This window comes from Vombatus ursinus, unplaced genomic scaffold, assembly GCF_900497805.2.
Source record: "Vombatus ursinus unplaced genomic scaffold, bare-nosed wombat genome assembly UNPS02010769.1, whole genome shotgun sequence".
NCBI lineage: Eukaryota > Metazoa > Chordata > Mammalia > Diprotodontia > Vombatidae > Vombatus > Vombatus ursinus.
Window position 1 is genome coordinate 2441588 of NW_020950547.1, and position 11555 is coordinate 2453142.

Sequence of the window (11555 nt, forward strand, 5' to 3'; positions counted from 1 at the left end):
CTGGTAAGCTTATATAATAAGTTTAATAAATGCTTATTGACTAACTGAAAGAATTGGGCCCCCTCCCTCCACAGTCACTTGCTTGGGTTGCCAAAACCACTCTGAGAGGCAAAGGAATACCCACTACACAGAGAGGGAGGAGGGGAAGAGGAAGGAGGATGAGCCAGCAGCAAATGCTGGCAGATGCAGCAAGGTATGTTTTGCTCTGGTGAAGTAACCTGTAAACACAGAAACAGAAACTCTATCTGGTCCTATCACTTCCCTATTTAGGAGCAGGGCTGGATCGTGCTACTCTATTAGCGGCTGCCTCTGAGGGCACCACATCATGAGCCCTCACCTTTACTATATAGGTCATCACCCTTCTAGCAATTTGCCCAATGGGAAGGCAGGGAATCCGAGAACTCATCCTTGCCTCTCTTTCCTGTTTTATTTATGTTTGCCCTTCTCTCTGAATAACAGTCAAGCTATAACTTCCCGTTTGACATCTATCGTAGAGAAAAGTTATGCTTCTGTCTCCTCCTTTCCCCATTCTTCCATTCCTCCCTCCTTTCCTCCTCTGTCAGTGCATGTGAGTATTTGTCTCTCCATGTCTTTAACCACCAGAATCTCTTTTGTGCTTCTCTGAAACAGGGGTCCTTAACTTTTTTGTGTCAAGAACCCCTTTGGCCGAGTGGTGAAGTTTACAGATCCCATCTCATAATAGTGTTTTGTGTGTGTGTGTGTGTGTGTGTGTGTGTGTGTGTGAGTGTGTGAGTGTTTTAATTAATAATGGAAGGAAATGCTAAATTTAGTTAGAAGACAGCAAAAATGAAGATGAAACTTTTTCCCCATTCAAGTTCCTGGACCCCACACCTGAAATCTGTTCGTACATCTATGGATAGGTGGATCTCAGATTTAGAATCCCTGCCCCAGAGCCTTTTCCATGTTTCCTGCAGTAGAATAGGATGTATAGGTTTTAGGATTAAAGTACTGGATGGCTCTGTCTCAGGAATCTGATCCCTCAAGGTTAGGCAAGGCCCAAAAGAAATGCCTTTTTTCCTCTCTGTTTTGCCTAGAGAGATCAGAAGCTCTTCAGACATCTGGTGGGGAAAAGGTCATTTTTGTGTCTCCCCTGAGAAACTACAGCCCTGGTATCCAGTTTAGGTGTCCAAAGGGGAATGCCTTGAGAAAATTCAGGACAACATCAAAGCCACTCTTGATTATCTCCAGTGATTAAGCAAAGTCTTGGAATTTAACCTCCAAAATCCTAGCATGGTGTGTGCCAACAGCAAGTCTGGGCACAGTTACACTCTATGAGAGGCCACACTAGAGTTTCATTAGGCACTAGGAAGACCCAATTTCAAACTCTTCTTGGAGTATCTGAGTATTTATAGATTTAAGGCCTCTTGGACCAATAGGTCCAGGGGTTCTTAACTTGGGATCCTCACACCTTTTCAGGAGGTCCATATTTTGTACAAATTTTGTGTTTTACCAATTTGATTCACCAAGGGGGATCTGAAACCCAAGGGGACAGTGGATTATTTCCAAAAGTAGACTCAATCCTGAGAAGGTTATCAAAGAGTAGAGCCAATAGTCTGTGACACAAATCATTGTGTGTCACTAATAGAGGGGGCATTTGCCAGCTAAAACGCAATACTTATTTCTGTTCTAAAAAATATTAGCATTTTCTCTTCTGTTCATGCGAATTTCCTCATTTTATATACATGTAATACAAGAAGAAACAGGCTCTAATGAATGTTGTTATTTGAAGGCTACGTACTCTGATTCATTCTATGGGATCCCTTGAGGGATAGATTTTAGGGGGTACATTAACTGGATCAGGAAATAAATTACATCTTCATTTTCACTAAATTTTGGCTTCCTTTATCATCTTATATATCTTTTATTGTTCGGAGAAGGATCCACAGATTTCACCAAACTGTCTAAGAGGTCCATGACACAAAACAAGTTAAGAACCCCTATAGGAGACTATAAATTCCATAAGGCAGAGGTAGGGACTTATCTATCTTTGCATCACTTCCAACTTTGAACATATATCTGTACGTCGGTGGATCTGTTGAGCTCATTGATTTGGGAACTCCCTCCCAGAATCTTAACTAGGAAATTTTCATGCCCACGATTAGGACCACAAATCACACACACAGGACAAGCAGCTGAAAGCTGACCTCAATTAAGAGGGCAGGGGCTCCATGACACCAGTGTGAATCTCATACTGGGAAGGTTAAAGGTGGGAGGGGGGTGGGCACAAAGGAGGGGAGACTTTTGACACCTGATAGTTTATTTTAATTATTCTTGCTAAATAGGCTTACATTTGCTACTGAAATTAGCACCCTCTAAATTCGGTAGCTCTAAATTCAGTATGTTTGCATTCAGCACCCTGGGGGATAAATAAAGTTCAGTTCCCTTTACCCTAGTTATATCTCTGCTCTCTGCAATGGTGGGATTGCAACCCATCCACATCTCATCCTCTTGTCCCAGTGTGTTGTTTTTCCCCCTAGATCATTTGACAATGTACATATTTGCTGATACAGTATGCAGACCTTTTCATCAATTATCCTTCTTTCTTGCTACATGACCAGCCCATCTCCTTTTCTAGTCATACACCTATCTCTCTGTCGTCAGCCTTTATACTTCCTTTTTGTGTGTTGTCTTCTCTTTTAGAATATAAGCACCCTGATGGCAGGAACTATCTTTCTTTGTACTTGTATTTGTATCCCCAGAGCTTTGCACAGTGGTGCTTAATAAAGACTTGTTGCTTGGACTTTTCCTGTGCAGCTCCATATTGATAATATGTTCAATTCAACTCAACAAACATATTTTTCCTGCTATGTATGCAAGATGTTACACTGTGGGAGATACAAAGACAAAAGAGTCCCTGCCCTCAAGGAACTTACAGTCTATTTAGGGGGGTAGAGCATGCCTACTTGCAATAAAAAGTATTACAAGGAAATGCTAAATAATATCAAAAGGAAGAAAGCACCAAGGGATGGGGGTGGGAAGTAGGGGGAGGATCCATAAGGCAAGCCAGGTGGCATAGTGGTTAAAGTGCTAGACTTGGAGTCAGGAAGACCTGAGTTCAAATCCAATCTCAAGACACTTGCTAGCTGCGTGACTCTAGGCCAGTCATCTAACATCTCTTAGCTTTAGTTTCTACATCAATAAAAATGGGGATAATATTAGCACCTACTTTACAGTGCTGTTGTTAGGATCAGATGAAAATATATGTAAAATGCTTCGCAAAGCTTAAAGAGCTATATAATAATGAACAATTCAAAGAGGAGAACAAGAAGGATGCAGGAGGCTGTATCTCAGTAGCATTTGAGGGGTTGGAATTTGAGGAGACAGAAGTAAAGAAGGTGTGTGTGTTCTAGACATGGGGAACCCCTTGTTCATGGAGGCAGGAAAGATGGAACATTGTACAGGCCAATTTGTAACAGATGATTTGTAAATGAGGGCAAAGGGACTATATGATATCAAAATTCGACTGGAGGGTAGGAGGAAACTTCCTCAATAATGAGGAGAGCTTTAAAATGCCAGGCTGAGGATTTGGATATTTTACCCTAGAGGTAACTAGTGAGCCATTTAAGATTTTTTTGTTGGGAGCAGTACATGGTAACATCTGTTTTAAGAACATCAACTTGGCAGCTGGGCAGAGGATGGAAAGAAGAGAAAATATAATCCAGGAGACCACTAAAAAGCCATTGAAGATTGTCAAAGATGGCAAAAGATGGGAATAGTCAATGTTGCAGGGACTGTGGGAAAATAGGCACACGCTATATATAGTTCATTGGTGGTGGAGCTATGAATCAGTACAAACATTTTGGGAAGCAATTTGGAATTATGCGAATAAGATAACTAAAATACCCATACCCTTTGACCCAGTGATTCCATTACTAGGCTTATACCCCAATAACGATATTGATAATAAAAACCAAAATATTTACAACAATACTTATTCTAATGCCAAAGAATTGGAAACAAAGTAGATGCCCATTGATTAAAGAGTGATTAAACAAATTGTGGTACATAAACGTAATGTAATATTGCTTTGCTATAAGAAATATGATGAATACAAAGAGACATGGAAAGATTCCCCAAGAACTGATGCAGAGTGCAATAAACAGAGCCAAGATAACAATACACACATGATGACTGCAACAGCGTAAACACAAGGAACAGTCACATAAAATTCCAAAGTGAATGTTGCAAAATTACAAAGAACTGAGGTGGCTCTGAAGAAGAGATATGGGAGGTATACAGGTAGTTAGTCAATCAATAAGCATTTGTGAAGCACCTACTATGTACCAGGCATTGTGCTAAGCTTCAATGAGACATAAAACCAAAAATAAGACAATCCCTTCCGTCAAGGAGCTCACAAGCTAACAGTGGAAGACTCAGAACTGGAGGGCACGACAAAGCCCTGAAGAGTACAGGCAGCAGAGAAAGGAAGGAACGGCTGGACCAGGCCCCCTTCTCAGATGGAGGATCTAGCTGGAACTCTCTGCTCTTCACTTCCAATCTGAAGGAGGAAGAAGGCTCCAAGGGCAAGGGATACTGACTAAATCTGAGTTCCAGGGTTGATGTGATCTTGCAAGACAATGAGGTTCCTAAAGACATAATAAAGTATAGAATATTACACATATTTTCAGATTTTTGAAAGTGTATTTTATTTTGATATTTTTATCTTAAAATATTGTTATATGGGATGCTCTCTGAGAAGAAGAGGGGTACTGGAGAAAATTATGGTAATGTAAAAAAATGACATAAATAAAAACTTTTTTTTTTAAAGAGGCCATTGTTGCAGTAGTACAGGTAAGACGAGATAAGGGAGGGCTTGCTTTCACACTTTACTGAGTAGAGAGAAGGGACAGATATGAGAAGTGTTGTGCAGGCATAATCAACAACAACTGATTGGCTATGGGGGTTCAGGGAGGTAAAAAGAAAGGGAAGAGAGTCAAGGAAGACTGACAAAGCTGCAAACCTAGATGACTATAAGGATGCTTGTACTAATCAACAAAAATAGGGAAACTCTTGAAGATTGACAAGTTTTGGAGAAAATGTAATCTCATATTTTGAACAGCCTTATTTATTGCCCATCTCCATTGCCCTTTGGTGACTTGAGATAGCCCAGGCAGCCTAGTAAAGACAATTTTGGATTTGGAGTCAGAACGACCTGCATTCAAATCCTACCCTAGGGGGCAGCTAGGTGTCACAGTGGATAGAGGACTGGCTCTGGAGTCAGGAGGACTTGAGTTCAAATATGAACTCAGACACATAAAACTTACTAGTTGTGTGACTCTGGGCAAGTCACTTAACCCCCAATTGCCTCACAAAATAAATAAAAAAACAAATCCTACCTCAGATATTTAACTACTTGTATATAACCTAGGACAAGAAACTTAATCTCTCTGTGCTTTATTCAGTTTCCTCATTTGTAAAATAGCTGCGTGGGGGAGCAGTTTGTGAGGATCAACATGAGATAGCACATACCAAGAGCTTTACAAACCTTAAAGTTACAATATAAATACTAACTATGTACATTGATTTCCTCTTCTGTCAAATAAGGATAATTATTATGCCTACCCTATTCATTTCTCTGGGGCCATTCTCCTCAACATCAGTAATAACTGTGAACTAAAGGGACCATGTGCCCTGGCCAGAGACTTAAGTTAGTGAAGATTTGAGCTTGAAACAAGAGTTCCCTTACTCTGTTTTGGCAATCTAAAGACGATTAGACAGACCAGCAATAGTGACTTCCTCAAGGGAGCCTTGAGGCCTCTAGGGAGTTGTTACCACATGCTCATTACTCCTTACAGTTTGTATCCTAGGTATTAATTCACACTCCTTTGCATGCAATTTGGCAGTATTTCTGTCCATTCCTGGAGCCTTCATGATTCTCACACCAGACTGGGATCTTCTGGGAGTCACGGGCTATGTACACTCCTCGGTGTCTCTTATAGAAAGTAGTATAGCCACTACAAGATTCTATATACAAAGATGGCTCTGAGCCACATTGTTGGCTAAGAACCATGTTAAGAAAAGTGGCAGGAGGGGCAGCTAGGTGGCTCAGTGGATAGAGCACTGGCCCCAGAGTTAGGAGGTCCTGAGTTCAAATATGAGCTCAGACACTTAATACTTACTAGCTGTGTGACACTGGGCAAGTCACTTAACCCCAATTGCCTCACCAAAAAAGAGTGGCAGGAGAAAGCCCTGTTATTAGAATGGGGCAGAGGAACAAAAGGATTTTTTCCAGCAAAATGGAAATTGGTCATTTTAAAATTTAAACATTTTACCAAGGAGGAAAATAAAACCTCAACCCCCATTTTAAGAATATGACAGATAAAAAATGTTGTTCCTCCCTTCCCCCTTAATTAACAATTTTAAAATCAGACCTGCGGTTTCAATGGTGTAGGGCGGTCCCCTCTCTATTGGTGATGGTCTGCACTTTCCCTGCAAGTTATATAGTCTCAGTTGCCAGGGAGCAATGAGCAGTTTTATTGACTTGCCCAGGATCACAAACCTGGAGATAGATAGATACATAGATAGATAGATAGATACATAGATAGACAAAAAAATAGATTTGTATATATGTGTGTGTTTGTGTGTATGGTTCTGGGACTCTATCCCCAAGTCTTCCTGACTCCTAGATCGTCTCTCTATCCACTATGCTAGGATGCATCTGATTAATGAATCTAGAACATGCAAAAAAAAAAAACCTGTTTTAGAAGTAATATAAAATATCCCCTTGTTCATAAGCACTTTTTCCTCACTCTGACCTCAACAGTATTCTGATACATGCATCCCCTAGCTCCCTACTATACTTATCAGAGTTTGTCTTTTAGCTAACTAGATTGTAAACCCCAAGAAAGCAGCCTCTTCAAGTGTTCTCTTGTCTATACTTTCTAGTCCCTCAGAAGCTCTGAAAACAATGAATTCTTAAGGTTTGTCAAATGGAAATGAATTGTCCCTCAAATGTTTAACTTCATAACTTTGGTCACTTTCAGTGAGAGGATCAGGAATGGACCTGTGATTTCATTAATACAAAAAATTCTAGATGAGGAAACTCCTCCCTTATGAGACTGGTCAGAACCTTTTCTGCTAGGACTATGGGCTAAGAGAACTGTCTATACCATTGAGCAGTTAAAATGTGACTTGCCCAAGGACACACAACCAGGTAAAACTTGAAACCTAGGGCTTTTCAGCTTGAAGGCCAGCTCTCTAGTCACTCTTCCACATTGCCTTGAGAAAAATGTCTCTCTACTCACTTTGATTATATAAAACTATAGATCTGAAAGGTAGATTAATTTAGTACATTCTTTAAGGGTAAAGTGTTTTTCTTTTTTGTCTTTGTAATCTTAGAGCCCATAGAGTGTCAAGCACATCTTAATAAAATGCCTGTAGGTGTGAGGTAACATCTCACACCCATCATATTGGCTAATCTGACAGAAAAGGAAAAAAGACAAATGCTGGAGGGGATATGGAAAAATAGAGACACTAATGCACTGTTGGTGGAGTTGTGAGCTATGAACCATTCTGGAGAACAATCTAGAACTAATGCCCAAAGGACTACAAGACTGTGAATTCCCTTGGACCCAGCAATACCACTACTAGGTCTATATTCCAAAGAGATCAAAGAAAAGGGGAAAGGACCTATATGTACAAAAGTATTTACAGCAGCCCTTTTTGTGGTGGCAAGGAATTGGAAATAGAAGGGATATCCATGAATTAGGGAATAGCTGAACAAGTTGTAGTATATGATTGTAATGGAATACCATTACGCTATAAGAAATTACAAGCAAGATGGTTTCAGAAAAACTTGAGAAGACTTATAGGAGCTGATGCAAAGTGAGGTGAACAGAACCAGGAGAACATTGTACACAGTAACAGCAATATTATAATGATGATCAACTGTGAAAGATTCAGAGTACTGATCAATACAATGACCCAAGACAATTCCAAAGGACCCATGATGAAAAATGCTATCCACTTCTGGAGAGAAATTAATTTCTGAGTACAGACTGAGATATATTTTTTCACTTTATTTTTATTGCCTTCCCCAACATACACACACACGTACACACACACACACCATGGCTAATGTGGAAATATGTTTTGCATGCCTTCATACATATAATGGGTATTGTATTTCTTGTCTTCTCAATAGGTAAGGGAGAGATGGAGAGAAGTTGGAACTGAAAATAAAAATTAACAAAAATTTAACCAAAAAATGCTTATTGTTTGACTGAAAGATTGGACTTAGAGTCAGGGGACCCAGGCAAACTTGAATTAGCCTCCTATGCTTATTTCACAACTTGTAGGACTACAGGTTTAAAAATAAGTCACATCACCCCATCCCCACATTCTCCCCTCAATACAGTTTCACTGGTGAAATGGAGAAAATAATATCCATACTACTGAGGACCCTTTTTTCCAGGGCCCTAAAATGTGTGGGTTATCATTCTTATTGTAGCACCAATCCCAAAGCCCATTGGTATGGAACTCTGTCCTCATTGATAGAAATGAATGCACTGTCCTATGTGAGGGTCGGGGGTGAAGTTAGTGAGAGTGAGAGCTGGCCTCTCTCATTAGTTACATTAGTATATTGAAATGGCATTACTATATAGATGGGCACTCATGTGCTCATGAATCCTCAGGCACATCACATAATTAAGATAATGTATGCAAATGTGTTCTGGAAACTTTAAAGGGTTATTAAAATATAATTAGTGTTAATAATTATATATCTCTAGGTCATTTCCTCCCCCTCCCCAATATGGATGGAGTTTGAAAGAATGGCAGAGTGGCTTATGCTAAATTTAATAACAGTTATATGTAGGGCTAAAGTCACATAAGGTTATAGTCTGTGATCTGCTTAGAAGGAAAAACAAGTCCTAAGGATGCCCAGCCCTTATCTTCTAACTGGAAGGTAAAAAAAGTTTCACGGGTAGGCAAAGTGACAGTGAAATCATAGCCAAGCACTGTGCGAGGCACAGGGGATCAAAATTTAAAAGTGAGTGAGATAGTCTCTGCCTTTGAGGAGTTTCCATTCTACTAGAGGGATATAATACAGGCATGGGTAAATAAATACAGAATACATACCAAAAACTCACACAGTAATTGGCTGGGGGCCATTAAAGACTGGGGATATCAGGAAAGGTCTCTTGAAGGAGGTGGCTGAGCCTTCCTTGAAGGAATTCCAAGAGGCAGAGGTGAAGAAGGAAAGCATTCCAGGCATGAAGGGCAGCAAAGGAACAGACATAGGAGATTGAATGTCATGTCATGGATATGGAACAGCAAATAGACATTTTTGGCTGGACTACAGAGTACACAAGGAGGAGTAAGGTGAGTTAGGTGCAGATCAGCCTGGATAGGCTGAGGCCAGATTGGGAAGGACTTTATGCCAAACAGAGAAGATAGCTAGAACATTTATTAAGCACTTACTATGTGTCAGGCAAAGAACTATGACTTAATATGTATTATTTAGGAATGTCGATTCAGATGTACTCTTATTTGGGAATATCAATTTGGCAACACTATCCAGGATAGTTTATAGAAAGGAGAGACTGGATATGGAGACACCAGTGAAGAGATTACTACAGTAGACAAGGCAAAAAGGTGTTGAGGGACTAGATTAGGGTAGTTGTCATTTAAGTAGAGAGAAGGATGGACTGGGGAAATGATGAGGGTAGAATCAAGTCAAGACTTGACACCAGAGTGGCTTTGGGGTGTGAGATCCAAAATTAAGGATGACTCCTGGATGAATGGTGGCATGGCATCCCCTCAACAATAAACCAGGGAAATTTAACAGAAGGATGAATTTAAGGGATCATGAGTTCTGTGTTGACATGCCTATGAGACAGACATCTAGGTGAAGATATAGAACTGAATCTCAGGAGAAACGTGAGGGCTGGGCATGTAAATTTGGGAGTCATCTGCATAAAAGTAATACATGAATCTAGAGAGGTTCTAGAACCTGGAACTCTGTATGTTGACACATATGGGATGGGATACGAATGAGAAATCTGAAAAGGAGACTTAAGAAGTCAGACAGGCACTAAGACAGCATCTTCTAAACACCACCCCCGCCCCCACCCCAAGGAAAGTATCCAGAAGGAGAGGGACAAGAAAGGTCAAGAAAGGATGAGAACCAGAAAAGGCCTATCTGCAGTGTTTGACACTATTAATACTACTAGCACCCTTCTGCACACTCTCCTTCTGGGGGTTTCTACATGCTGCCCTGTTATCATTCTTTTACTACCTTCCTAACAAATTACTGGTAACCACGATGTTTCAATGACTGGCAGAGAGTTAAGCCACAAGGGTTTGAAAAGTGAGTGGGAGGTGAGAAAGCGGAATCTAGTAGAGATAGCTTTTTTTCCCTAAGAATTTAACTGTGAAAGGGAAGAGAAACATGGTGATAGCTGAAGAATGGTAGGGTCTAGTGAAAGTGTTGTTTTGTTTTGGCTTTCTTTTTTCTTTTTAAGGCTGGGAGAGATCTGGGCATGTTTGTCGTCAGCGGATAAAAGAGGTTGAAAATTAGGAAGAGAGAGGATATCTAGATGATCTGAATAGAAGACCCTTGGGCCAACAGGATCAGTTTTCCTCATCCAAAAAAATCAGAGGAGCGTCTATATCACAAGATTTAGGCTCTAGCTAAGGGCCCTTCCAGTTCTAAATCCTATGATTCCATAATTAGAAACCGGCCCAGTCTTGAGCAAGAGGAAGGAAGGGGAGGGAAGATCCGAGCTTATATTGGAGCAGATATTCACAACTGTGGGGTTTGGGGGGGTGTGTAATAAAGAGTAGGAAGAAGGGAAACTGGGGAAATTCCCATGCTCCAAGGTTCTTCCCTCGGAACCGCCTGGCCTGGGGGACAGGGAGACCGAGCAAAAGGGATTGGTGACTTTCAGGATCCCTGTAAGTGCCATCAGAAGAGCGGCACAAGGTGTGGAGGGGCTCGCTGTGCGCTTGTCCTAGCAGCATCCATGCTTTGGATCCCTCCAGTCCAGTCTCCACCCTCCAGGACACCGCCCCAAGTTGCTCAGCCTCGGGGACCCCGAGAGGCGGAGTCAACGAGGCGAGGTGACCCAGACTGACAGCTCCTCTTCAGCTCCCGAGCGCTGAAAAAAAATTTTAAAAACCGTAGAGCCCTAGACTCTCCGCTTAAATAGGCAGGGGGCGTGGCTAGGGGGAGGAGGTAGAGCCTGGGACCCGGAGAGGCGTGGCTCGAGACGGCTGGAATGTTGTTGGGTCCTCGCACCGCATAGTAAAGCAGGGGCACGCCCTCTTTCTCCAGCCTGGCCAATCGGAGCGCCGGAGCGGTTTCAAGTCTCCCCCGCCAGCCAGCCCGCCTCCCACCCCACCCCCCTCCGGGATTCGCTTTTTTTTTTTCTTTTTTTGGATAACAAAATTGCTAAAGCCCCGGAAGCTTCGCCAGCCCAGCCCGATCGCACGTGAGGGGTCCAGGGACTAAGCGCGCTGCCCGAGTACGGGTGGCGCAGGCTGGGTCCCCGAGCGGGAAAAGCCCGGAGGAGAGGGGAGTTGGGAGGAGGAGA